The sequence below is a fragment of the Notamacropus eugenii genome, chromosome 1 (genome assembly GCF_028372415.1).
Source record: "Notamacropus eugenii isolate mMacEug1 chromosome 1, mMacEug1.pri_v2, whole genome shotgun sequence".
Classification (NCBI taxonomy): domain Eukaryota; kingdom Metazoa; phylum Chordata; class Mammalia; order Diprotodontia; family Macropodidae; genus Notamacropus; species Notamacropus eugenii.
The window spans coordinates 232,573,876-232,587,848 of NC_092872.1; the positions used below are offsets into that span (position 1 = coordinate 232,573,876).

A 13,973-nucleotide genomic window follows, 5' to 3' on the forward strand; every position below is an offset into this window, starting at 1 on the left:
AAAGAAGGAAAGAAAGAAAAAAGGAGGGAAGGAGGGAGGAAAAAGGGAGAAAAGAAGGAAGGAAGGAAGGGGAAAAAGGAGGAAGGAAAGAAGGGAAAGAAGGAAAGGAAGGAAAGAGGAAACAAGCATTTCTATCATGTCTACTATGTGCCAGGCACTGTGCTAAGTAAGCACTTGATCTGCCAGAGCTAATGCTTTGCTGGCATCATCCTTGAGATCTCAGGGTTACTGCTATGCCATAAGGAAACGTCAGAGTAGAATTTCCTAGAGGTTTGATCTCCTTAGCTGATTTGGCAGCAGTGGATAGAGTGTTGGACTTGGGAGTCAGGAAGATCTGAGTTCAAATTCTGCCTCAGACACTAGCTGGGCAAGTCACTTAGTCTCTCAGCCTCAGTTTGCTCATCTGTAGAATGGACATAATGAGAGCACATTATGTAGAGCTGTTTTGAGGATCAAATGGAATAACATATTCTTTGTAAGACAAAGTAAAATATAAATATTTGCTATTATTGAGGAAGTCATTTAATCTCTAGGGGCCTCAGTTTATTTGTCTGTAAAACAAAAGGGATTGGACTGGATGGCCTCTAGTAGCTCTAATTCCTAGGACCCTTCTCTGCACAAGAAAAGCCCTGCAGTACAAATACATCCCAACAGTAAAGAGGAAGGTTCTAGAATTCTAAGCCCCAAAGCAACTGAGAATTTCTAGGGAATGAATAGTGGGAAGTTCAGCTGTCTGTCTAACTCTTTGAAGGCTTCATAGCACATTCAGTGACCTTGTTGAACACCTAAGGATTCTCAGACTGTTTCCTTTTGATCTGCTATCTGAACTACTTTCCCCTTTATCTGGGGACAAGCCCCCAGCCTTCTCTTGACCTGTGCTTTATGTCTGGAAGGTCCCTTCTCCCTATGCTCATCACCTTTCTTCCTTCCCTTCATTCACGTAACTCTTGAAATTCTATATCTGCCAGAAATCCTTAGCTCAGCAGCAATCTGAGCATTGGGGTATACTAGCAAAGATGGGGATAGCGAAGTGGACCATTCTTATTGACCTTTGGCCAATGTTGATGACTCCCCCTAGTAATTATGCCTGCTGGGAAGACTGAGGAAGGGGAGGAGTCATCCTCTGCAGACTAAAGTGATTACTGGGAAGGGGGAATGCAATCACTCCACTGTATATTCCTCATTAAAATATTTCTATTAACTGGCCCTTAAAGGTATATTTATAGCAACTGAGACAAGTTATTAAGGACCTCATTTAGATGGGGAATTAGGGATTCATATTTTTAGGCATAGAATGTGAGTGACTTGTAGGCAGGTGACCAAGGGTCCTTGGAGCAGCACTGTATCTCACTCAAGGAGAGAAGGAAGAGAAAGAGAAAGAATGCAAGGGGAAGGAACAGGTCTTCTCAGAGAGATGCTAGTGGCACACAGCTCTGTGCATGCGGGAGGCATCTCCTGGTCAGGAGCGCTGCTCTGATGACTCTCACTGGATATTATCATTTGATAGTCAAGGCCATTTCCTTGTTTGTAACAAGCTGACCTTGGATTTAGGGCTGAAGATCACTTTCTAGGTTAGTCAGGAAGCTCCTCAACACAGTCAACAGAATTCCATTTAACAAATGTTTATTAAATGGCTACTATGTGCAGGACTATAGAAGCACTGGCGATATAGAGGTCAACACAAAACAGACCCTGCCCTCAAAGACCTTACATTCTCCTGAGGAATATCTCTCTGTCTCTGTCTCTTTCTCTATCTCTGTCTCTGTGCGTCTCTCTTTTTGTCTCTGTTTCTGTGTGTCTCTCTGTGTGTGTCTCTCTCTGTGTCTCTCTCTCTGTATCTGTCTGTCTGTCTCTGTCTGTCTCTCTCTCTCTATGTCTCTCTCTCTCTCACGTACCCACACACAGAAATATAACATGCTAGTGCTGATCCTGGGAAAGTACTTTAGGCAAATAGGAGGAAGAAGCAGGGGTATCCTGCAGCCAGTTCAAACAGGCTCATAAGCTAATTGTTAAATTTTCAGTGTGAGTGTTTATACCTCAGAAATTTTAAAAAGGCTATTATTTTGTTGATTGTCTAGACTTCAGAGAAAGATGGAGAAAATTTTGATATTGCAAACTAATTTTAAAAGTGTGTTGTGGGTAAAAAAAATTTCCCAGAGGGCTGATTGTTAAATGTTTACCAACATAACTCCGGGAAGGAGGGACTACTTTGAGCAGGGGTGATCTGCAAAGATGCCAGAGGAAATTACTTGCACTTTGGGTTTCTTCTTTCTCCTCCTCCTCGTCCTTCTTCTTCTTCTTCTTCTTCTTCTTCTTCTTCTTCTTCTTCTTCTTCTTCTTCTTCTACAACAACAACAACAACAAATGACAATTTGGTCACAGGGTCACACAACTAGTAAGTGTCTGAGGTTGGATTTGAACTCAGGTCCTTCCAGATCTGGTGCTCTATCCAGTATACTACCTAACTACCCCTTAGGTATCCTACTCCTAATGCTTACTAGCTGTGTGACCTTGTAAGAGTTGTAGAACATCCTTGGGATGAATTTAGTTTCTTTACATATAAAATGAGAGGATTGGACTGAACACTTTCTGAGTTCTCTTCAAGCTCTTTATCCAGGATCATGTAATCCTGAAAGTCACTAGGGTGGACCCTAAAAGAAAGTTGGCCTTGAACAAATAAGATCTACTACTAAGTCTTGGGAGCTAGAGAATCCAGAGTGGGAAGGGATCTCAAGGGGCTTTTGTCTAATTCCTTCATTTTACAAAATTTTACAAATGAGGAAATTGAGGCATGAGGAGGTGAGCGGATTTGTTCAAGTTCACAAGGCAAAAGTTGAATTTAGAGCCAGTGCTCCTTTAACTGCATTAAGGGAACATTAGACATCTAATATGTATGAACTGGATCTGTCTATACTTTTGGGGCAGTTGATCCACTCACCTGTTTTATGTTAAAGGTGAGAAAAGAAAAAAAATTCTCATGTGCCACTAAGCATATCTCAGGGAACATCATGCCACTCGCATTTGTGCTTGCTTGGAGAACTTGGTGGCCTTTCATGCTGAAGATGCAGCTATCAAAATTACAGGTGCCGAGTTCAAGGGGCAAAAATAGGAGAGGGGAATCACCTAGTCAACACAAGCCATCAGCCCTTGGGAGCTGTGTCAGAGGAATGCTGGAAAAGCAAGTTTAAAACAAGGATGAAAATTTTGTTAGACCTCTTGACAAGATTGTATCTTTTCAGGATTGGGGATTTTAAAAAAAATGTATTCAATTTGCTGATAAGAATGACCAGGATTACAACCAAGTGGCTTATTTCTCCTTTTCCCCTCCTGCCTGGCTTGCAGCTAAAGATAAGATTGATGAGTCAGATTAAATTCTAACTGAAGGTCAATTTATATGATAGCTGGGGCTGTCAAGAGTATGATTTATGGAAGGGGTTCATATTTGCTAGAGGACTCTCAGCAGCTTCTCAGAATGGTTAGAACAAATTGTGGGCCTTTTGGGGGTTCCTTTTTAAACCCTTTGAAATCTTCTACTTCCAGTTATGTCCAAGTGCAGAAATGAGCAAACAAAGCCAGAGATCTGACCTCCTGATCTTACCTTTCCTGCCCCGAGACTTTAGCAGAACTTTTGTATCTCTTAGACAGTTTCAAGCTCTCTCCAATATCCGGAATGAGCTGCCAAGAGAGAGAAAGGAAGAGAAAGAGAGCCTGGAGTTCTTCAGGGCTTTCCTCTGCTTCCTCCCTGTTTCCAACCTTTAATTAAGGCTCGTGAAGTTCCTCCAGAAAGCTAGGGTCAGTCACAGTGGAAGGAGGTGCCTCTGGGACCATGAAGCCCAACCCAGACTTTCCATTGCTTTCTAAATGAAGTCTCCTGAGAGCGCCAGTCATGGGACACATGCTTGGGTAGCAGGACCCAGGTGTCATAACTTATCTTTGTTGATTTTCTCTATGGAATATTTGGCATCCCTTGCAGGCTTTCATCAGGTATTAGGGGGATCAGAGTTCCAGGAAACATCCCCATCTTTTGATTGCTCGCCAGCCGCTGTCTGACCTATGAGACTTTGTTATTAGCTTTAAAACCTCTGTGAATCCTCATTCCCTTCTTTCCTCCTCTTTCCCCTCCCCCCAGAAAAGAAAATCCATTAAGAAATTAGAACTTCCTCCAAAATCACAATTGCTTTGGTTTCTGGGTTTTAAGATGACATCAATTTTCATTTAGAACACTGCACAGTCTTGAAAGGACCCAAAGTCACCATTAATTTGTTTCTATTTCCTGACTCAGCAAGTTGGATGGATTTTTTTTTTTTAAAGCCTTCTGGCCCCACCTTTGGTATTATGTATGAGACTTCTAAAAGCTTTCTCTAGAGGTCTTGGAACTTGGGCATTTGCCAGCAAGTACTGTTTTCTGTCTCAGGGGGATTTCCAAATGGCTTTTGACTTAGTTCTATGGGAATATTCTTCAGTTAGCCTACACAGTGGCCCAGGAAGTCCTGCCTGCCCCAATGGTCAGTGGTCTCAGCCATGAGCTAGTCCTGGGCAGGGAACAGTTCATTCATGAAAGACCTAGCTAAATTAGAGTTCTAAATTAACTATTCCAAAGATGGGCTAACAACTTAAGTCTTTCCAGCTTCCAAGTCTGAATTCAAGACAAGCTAAACCCATAATAGGGTCCACGGGTGTATGTGTGGGAGTATACGGGAGATGATGTTCCAAAGGGTAAATCAAAGGCATAGACCCTCACCTTTAATTGGGCTAGCTACTGGCAAGGGAACGAAGCTCTTGGCTAATTTGTCTCAACCAACTTCAAATTCACAGGACATTAGAACTTCCATCAAATGCTGAGACTTTATCTGGAGGATTGTGTTCAGTTTGGGTGCCCCATTTAGAAAGAAAGAAATAAGCTATGACTTCTTAAGAAGGGACTTGGGTGGATGAGAAGCTTGGGGGCCACATCAGAATAGCAATGAACTATATGGTTTTCAAAGTGCTTTGCATTTATTATCTAATTTGATCCCCATAACAACCCTGTGAGGTGAGCACTATTTTTATCCCTATTTTTATAAATGAGGTAACTTGATAAATTTTATATATAAACCTTATAAATATATATAATTTATACATGAATTTTATAAATATATGTCTAACATATATAATTTATGAATACGTGTGATTCATATAGAATTTATAAATACGTAGAACTTATATGTAAGCTTATAAACATAACCATAAATATATTTTATATAAACTCTCTCTCTATAATTTTGATATAATTTATAAATATATAATATATAAATATAATTTATATAACTTTATGAACATATAATTTATATACCATGTATAAATATAATAATATATAATTTATAAATAAATGTAATATATACATAAGCTTTATAAATATAAATTAACATTATAAATGAGAGAGGCTAGATGACTTACCCAGGATCACACAACTAGCAGGTGTCTCAGGAAAGATTTGAACTCAAGAATTAGTTGAAAGAGAGGTATTTAACTTAGAGATGAGAAGACTTAGAAGGACCAGAATCATTATTTTCAAGTTTCTGAAGGGCTGTCACATAGAAGAAGGATTAGGCTAGTTCATCTTGGCAGAACTAGACATGCTGAGTAGAAGCTGCTGAGTGTTAGATTAATGTTTGGTGGAAGGGAAAGATTCCAGATGATTTGAACTCCCTAAGAGTGGAATGCACTTTCTGGGAAGGTGGTGGCTTCCCCGTTGCCGAAGGCAATGGAGGAGTTGGATAACCACTCTTTGGGGATACGTTCAGCCATTGAGAATCCATGGGTCCGTCATTTGCAGAGAACATTGATCTGCACTGCATTGATTCTAGACTGCAGGAGTCTGCAGGGAAAAAGGATTATTTTGAAAGCTACGATCAAGACCATCGAAAGTTAGTTATACCAGGTATGCTACCAATTTGGGCTTTCTGACAGAGATGTGCCTGTGAACGATGCACTCAAACCAAGCTGAGTTCTCTTAGGCGAGGCTGCATTGGGATCATTGGATGGTAGAGGGGCTCTCTAGTCTAAATCCCTCATTTTACAGATGAGGAATCATGGTCATATAGGTAGTAGACATCAGAGTCAGGATTTGAACCCAGGTTCCCTGACTCCAAAGCTAGTGGGCTCTTTCTACTGTACAATTCTTGTGGATCATTATTGATCAACTTTTGTTAGAGGCCGCTAGGTGGCGCCATAGTGCATAGAGACATGGGCCTGGATTCAGAAAGACCTGAATTCAAATTTGGACTCAGACTCCAGCCGTGCAACCCTGGCAAATCGCTGAATAGCTGGCTGCCTCAGTTTCCTCATCTGTAAAATGGGGATAATAATAGCATCTGCCTCCCAGGGTGGTTGTGAGGTCAAATGAGATAATGTTGTAAAGCATTTAACAATGCCTTGTACACAGTAGGTGCTTAATTAATACTTGAACTTGTTCATCGCTTGTTCTCAAAGAGGACCAGTGGAAGGAGATAATAGTTATAAAAAATGCTTAGTACAGTGCTTGGCACATAGTAGGCACTTAATTTATCTTATTATACGTTATATCTATAATTATAATTTCTATATATTTATATAAATATATTAAATTAATTAAATATTAATTAAATTAAATTAATTAAATGTAATTCATATACTTCTATAATTTTATTATATATCATTATATATATTATTATGGGTAGCTAGGTAGCGGAGTGGATAGAGTGCCATGTCTAGAGTGAAGAAGATCTGGGTTCAAATTTAGCCTCAGACACGTACTAACTGTGTGACCCTGGGCAAGTCACTTAACCCTGTTTACCTCAGTTTCCTCACCTGTTAAATGAGCTGGAGAAGGAAATAGCAAACTGCACCAGTATCTCGGCCAAGAAAACCCCAAACGGGATCATGAAGAGTCAGACACGATAAAAAATGACTGACCAATAGCTATTTATATACTTGCCATAATTATCATCATAATAATTTAAAATTATACTTAATATATTGTACAACTAAAATATTTATATTAATATTATTGTAATATAGTTATTTTATATAATTATTTTCTTCCTTCCTTCATCTCCATAGAGAATATCTGAATAATACAACCTTGGGAAAATCACTTAAACTTCCCCTGGGCCTCAGTCTCCTCCACCATAAAATAGAAGGACCAGATTACCTGCTGCCCTTTAGCCCTGAGCCTGATCACTAATTATAAACCCTACTAGAATCACTGCAGATGAGTGAATGTGGGTAGACTGTTCGTCATAAAAATGCAATTAAGGGTGAGTTTGATTAAAATGCAGTTCCTCGGCATGAAATCTGCCCCACAAACAGGCTCAAGGTACAGCATGGAGGTTTCCTAGCCATGAATTAAGATGAAAGATTATGAACAGACACAGTCACTGAGTTTAAGCTGCTGAGAAGGGCCCGGAATGTGATTTGAAAAGATGAATATGTAAGCAGATTATGCCCAGGAACTGGGACTGTATTTTGAGCCATGTAGAAATGTATGAGCCAACTGCTCTGTGACTTGTAGCTGTTCATGATATTCAGAGTTTCCGCATGATGCTTTAATTAATGCCATGGTCTGATTTATGGCATCCTATACATTGGGTTAGTTTTCTTTTTCATTAAGTAGTGTCCTGGCATCATGAAGCCACCTGAATAGCACGTCTTCTCTGCTCTCATTGTTCCCCTTTCTTAGAATAGCCTCCTTTGTCTGGAGCAGGGAATAAATAGGGCACTGGGTTTTGTGCCAGGAAGACCTAGGTTTAAATCCCACCTCAGACACTTACACAGCTGTGCCATCCCGAGGAAGTTACTAACCTCAGTTTTCTCATAAGTAATATGGAGATGACAATAACACTTAACATTACAGGGTTATTGTGAGGAGCAAATGAGATATTATATGTAAAGTGCTTTGCAAATTTTAAGCCTCTAAAAATTATACTTACTGCTTGATTGTTATTATTGGTTTAATTTAAGGGTTTAATTTAAGTGGTGAAGTGGGTAAAGCACTGGACTTGGAGTCAGGAATTTCTTCCTGAATTCAAACTCAACTCTAGACACTTACTAGCTTGGTGACCCTGGGCAAGTCACTTTACCCTGTTTGCCTCAATTTCCTCATCCAGAAAATAAGCTGGAGAAGGAAATGGCAAACCACTCCAGTACCTCTGCCAAGAAAACTCCAAAAGGGGTCATGAGAAGTCAGACATGATTGAAAAATGTCCGAGCAACTTAAATACTGCCTCCTTCTGGAAGACATCTCTGGTCACATTAGACCTTGTTTACCTCCTTTTTCTCTGAATCCCTCTTCTCATAACTGTGAACACCCATTAGCCATGGACTAATGTGAATTGTACCTGCTTTTATCTATTACTTCATATACATTTGTCTGGTCTCTCCAACTAGATTATAAGTCCCCCCGCCTCACTTTTCCCTCCAAAAGGCAGGAAGCATTTGTTTTTCTTTTGTATCTCTTATAGTGCCTAGCAACAGGGCTGGGTGCACCACAGTCAGGAAGCCAAGGCCCTGGTCCGCAACCTGCTAAGGTTTTCTGGGACTTTCTCACTCAGGCTTGGATGCTGCTTTCAAAGGAAGTTCAAATCACAGTTCTGTCTGACCAGTCCCAGGTTATGTGTGGTTCTGGACAGTTCACTCCAGGACCTCATCTGTAAAATAAAGAAACTCCAGACCAGTAATGTCAGACTTAAGAGGAGATCCATACATAATGGCCCCTATGGGCCACATATTGACTTTGTTCTAAAATGTAATATTATCTGTTTTATTGTATTTTTATTTGTCTGATGAAGTATTTCTCAATTTATGTTTTAATCTGGTTCAGGTTGCATTTGGGAGAGTGAGCCCACAAGTCTCTGGTCTGAGTAACCTTGAGGTTCCTTTTTAGCTCTCAGTGGATGACCCTATGACTAGGGATCTCAAAGCTACCTTTCAGCTCTAATGTCCTGCCAGTAATTAATGGCATGTTTTGACATTCAATGCTGGGAATTTAAGTGTAGTTGAGAGAACACTGGATTTGGAGTCTAAAGGTCTGGATTTGTATCCTAGAGGACTCCTAAGCAATTCTCTTCTCCCTCTAAGTCCTTTGTTGTTATTGAATGGTTCAATCATTTCATCATTCTCACAACAGTCAATCAATCATATTGTTCTCAGTGGATCTAAAGGCCTGCGACCACCTTCATGATGCCTTTACTGATCACTCCAGCTGTTAGTGCCTCCCCCTCCCCACCCTATCACCCTGCATCTATTTTATATCTAATTGTATAGACCCACCTTTGTATATGTGTTTCCCCCAACTAGACTAGAATAAAACTGTGCCTGTCATATGATGGGCACTTAATAAAATGCCCAGTGGGTGGGCATGTTTCAAAAACAAGGTTAGGCTTAGAAAACAATGGGCTATTGGAGTTGGAAGAGACCTTTGAGATCATCTAAGGCCACTCACTAATTTTACAGAGGAGGAAACTGAGGCCATGAGAGGCAAACTGCGGGCATGCAGTGAGTTAGGTTCACCACTGACAGGTCTCCAGAGCTCTTGCTGCCTCCTTAGTGGTGAGACATTCTTTGAATCACCCCCATACCCAATCCAAATGTTTTCAGCACCTCCTTTATGCCCATCCTATTCTCACTTTCAAGGAGGTTATGATCTTGTTGGAGAGACAAGATTAATCCATTTAAAAATCATAAAAGAGCAGGTCTTTTAGTGGAGGCTGAATGGTCCCTGACTGCAGATGCTTTAGAAGGGATGGCTGAAGGTTGGACTTTGCTTCCCAGCCTGAGAAACAATGACTATGTGACTCCTGAAAAGCAGAATGAGGCCTAGAGGGATGCTAGGAGTTTAGAGAAGGCAGAGGTCACAGAGTCAGGGACCAGTACTCAGGCACCAGTCACATTCATCTGTTAGTTCCTGGGGCAGCTGCCAAGGGGAGTGCCTTCTTGAGGATTCCCGACTCTTGCCAGCCAAGCCCCTGCCCATACTGGACAGTGGTTCATTTGGCTTCTTTGGAAAGTCAAAGTTTCATATTTCATGTGAGTTTCCCTTCTCTGTCATTACCCCCTTCCCTGCCCTACCCCCATATTAATTAGTAATTGTAATTCTGGGAAGAGGGAGCAGGCCTTGAAATCTAGCCTTGGATCCTGACCATCATGCTATTAAGAATCAAGGATTTATACAAATTAGAATGCCGCTCAGGAGGAGTGGCTGAATGAATCTTGTCTTTCCCCTGCCCACCTACCTCCAATCCTCCCTTAATTTTAAAACAAAAAACCCCAGTGAGAGTCATGCTTGAGGAGCAGCGGGAAAAGGTAAAACCTAAACCCCAAGCATCTTTGTGACCACTCAGTGGTAAAGTAGAAGGCCAGAGGGCTTTGGGGTCAGATGACTTAGCTTAGAAACTCAACTTTGCTCACTCGTATGACCTTGGTCAAGTGATAACCTCGCTGTACCTCATTGCAATTGTACTACATGGTCCTGTCTTGCTCTTAATGTCTGACACCTAAGTGACTCAGTATATAGAGTGCTGGGCTTGGAGTTAGGGAGACCTGGGTTCAAATCCAGCCTCAGACACTTAATAGCTATATGATCCTGGGCAAGTCACTTAACCTCTATTAAACCACCAGAGAAAGAAATGGCAAACCATGCCAGTATCTTTGCCAAGAAAACCCCAAAGTGCATCACAGAGAATCAGACACAACTGAACAACCATCTGAGAACCAAAAAGGAGATCAAGGGAATAAGTTTTATTTTTTCCCCCAATTTGGATTAAATTTTACTTGTAAACTGTTGTTTTTTTCCATTTCAGGTCAGGTGGGCCTTGTCCAATTACAAACAGTTCTCACTTTACCTAAGTGGACCATTCTGCAGACCTCTATATAAAATGATTTTTAAATAATGCAAATTTGCCCCTACCTACCCATTTCATTTAGCCTATACAACAAAGTCATACACAAAATAATACCTTTATGTAAGTTGTAAAGTACACTTAAATACAGACATATTAAATACTCTACCATGATAATGAACAGAATGAAATGAAAGGTAAAGTTAATGATCAAGTAGGCACAGTACTGCACAGTAAAATTAACATAGGTGTGCATTATGTTGACCTTTTCCTACCTACCGCGCCTAGTTTCATTGGCAGGTGACTGCACAACTTTTTTTAAATGAAGCTGTTCAGAAATGTTTGGACGGTAGTTCCCTTTTTTTCCTTGTATTTCTGATGGTAGCAAGCAATATTATCTTCAGCTAGTCTGAACTCTTAAAAATCTTAAAGTATTTGCATCCATCTTTTCTATACAAGAAAAACAATTCACTCAAATGATGACATGCTTCTGTCAGCTATTTTGTGACCAACTTTTTTGGTTCAACCTTGGGTTCCAAAGCTTGCCTTTCTTTTTCTGAGGTCTTTGCAGCTAACAGTTCAATCAGATCCTCATTCGACAGTTTTTCTCCATGATACTCCATCAACTCCTCCACATCCTTCTCATCCCCTTCTAGCTTCAATTCTTGTGCTAATTTTACCACCTAGTTACTCACGTCTTCAAATATTTCATCTTTGTCAAACCGACAAAAATCGGGATTGAACTGTGGGCACACTTTTTTCCTCCAAAAACTCCCTTCATACGTGTTTCTCTTACATCTTCTCATGTGTCTCAGAATTCTTTATGTAAAGTCAAATTTTTATAAGGTGAGAACTGTCTAGTCTCCTGCTCAAACTCCTTCCTTCTGCTAAAGGGAAGGCTGGTGACCTACTGTAGCTCTCAAATAATCTGACTTTGAAGTAATCTTACAGAAATGGAGGGCATGGTAGTCAGAGATACCTTGCGCATAATATGCACTGATTCATTCTGTTGAATTGAAATAAGCAACAGGGTTGGTATTCTATGTGTTGCCTGTAAAAACAAAACAAAAAAGTGAAATAACCTGTGTTGTAGACCCTGTAAGATGTGTTAGAGATAGACAGAATCCCTGATGTCTTCTCAATGCCCTTGTAGCTACCTTGGGGTTAGCGTAAACTTTGTACAGCTGCCTCTGCTTTAGAAATAGGGATATAATTCTCCTCACATTTGATACATTGCAAATCAGAGAGTACTATGGTGATGGAAGATGCCTTAGAGAACACCTACTCCAACGCTTCATTTTACAGATTAAAGAGGTCAGAGAGGTCAAGTGATTTTCCTAGGATAACACAGCGAGTGAGTGACAGTTAACTTATAATTAGCAGGGCTAATTGGAGAAGGATCCAAGAAAATAAGTAGTTTAGAAATAATTTTCTACTTGAGGTAGCAATGTGTGATATGATTCTCTCTCCCAGAACACTTTCCTTCCTGGCTCAGGCCCATTTAAAATTGAGTTTTTTGTTACTAGAGTCACATTGGCACATCTTGGCCTACAAGTGTGCTGAAGTGGCAAGGGAGAAGCCCTCCTGAGAGAACAGAAAGGTCCTTCTCTGGTCCTAGGAGGCAGAAAACTTGGATTCTGTTCCTTAACACTGATGAGCCAGCCTGGGGCTTTGGGCGAGTCACTGAGAGAGCCTCACCTATAAAATGGAGAAAACCACATTTTCCTTTGAGAAAAGTGAGGAAGTTGGAGAGAATAATCTCTTGAGATCTCTTTGAGGCTAAGATCTGGTATAGCTTTCTCTCTCTCTCTCTCTCTCTCTCTCTCTCTCTCTGTCTCTGTCTCTCTCTGTCTCTCTGTCTTTCTGTCTCTCTCTCTCTCTCTGTCTCTGTCTCTCTCTGTCTCTCTGTCTTTCTGTCTCTCTCTCTCTCTCTGTCTCTCTGTCTCTCTGTGTCTCTGTCTCTGTCTCTGTCTCTCTTTCTGTCTCTCTCTCTCTCTCCCCGTTTAGTGAGAAGCAAACTTGCTGTCCCACTGGTAAGGGGCAGCTGTCTGTCTCTGTATGGCCCATTTATATAGGATGCCACTTCCAAGGCTGTTCCCAGTTGGCCAGTTAACTTGCAGCTGGCTTCATATTCTCCCTTGAGAATTCTGTTGTTTTTCCTTTGAATTTTTCTCCTGCCCACCAAAGACCTCCAGCATGACAGAGCAGCATGGTGCATCTCAACACTGGTGCTTCCTCAGACCAATTTCTTCCCATTTCGTCTTGTTGAGCCCTGGAAGGAAATAGCCCATATTATCCTGCTCTGAGAGGCCCCAGAGCCCGTGGGCCTGCTGCTAGGCTTATAGCTCTGCTGAGTTTTTAATACCTGTATTAACTCCCTTGTGCAGCAATAAACCGTTCTGAGAGTTAGCCTACTTTGTATTTTTAGAGCGTGGGCTATCAAATACTCAACTCATAAAGCAGCCCCCTTATGCTCAGCCAGGAGGAGCTGCCTTGGTGGACAGGAATAATTTTAATTCTTTGAAATTCATTCTCCTTTTTTCCTCCCTTCCTTTGCTCTTTATCTGATCTTAGTTTATCCTCATAGTTTCTTTGTAAGCTGGAGAAAGGAAGGATTTATCACTGCATTTTTCCAGATGGGAGGGAAAAGCGAGACCAACTCCTAAATGCATGAGTCCATTTCAGAGCTGGGATGAAGATCATGCTGCCATCCTGATAGAGCAGGGGTTCTTAACCTGGGGGTCCATAGATAGATCTCTGAAGGTCCATGAAGTTGCATGGGGAAAAATACATCTTTATTTTCACTGAAATGTAGTATTTCCTAGAATTATGAAAGTAGACCACAAACATAATTCTCAGAAGGGGTCAATAGGTCTCAGCACACTGCCAAAAGGATACACAACACAAAAAAAGTTAAGAACCCTTCAGCAAAGACAAAAAAAAGGATATCTTTTTATAGAGTAAAAGAAAAAAATCACAGTGTGATAGTATTGAAGAAAGAATATAGGCCCAAAGACAGAGTCTGGGTCTTCAGGCCCCAGTCTTACAAGCTGCATGACTGTAGACAAGTCAATTAAGATATCTTCCCTGAGAATCATTCCCTTGTCTGGAAAATAA

The 13,973-nt window shown here is 40.8% G+C and overlaps 1 protein-coding gene and 1 pseudogene across 9 annotated transcripts in view; both read left to right on the plus strand.

The window, feature by feature from the left end:
- Positions 1 to 5,238, plus strand: part of LOC140529216 (actin-related protein 2/3 complex subunit 1A pseudogene) — a 29,469-nt pseudogene extending 24,231 nt beyond the window's left edge.
- Positions 1 to 13,973, plus strand: part of KCNMA1 (potassium calcium-activated channel subfamily M alpha 1) — a 904,559-nt gene that overhangs the window by 159,948 nt on the left and 730,638 nt on the right. The window lies entirely within an intron of this gene.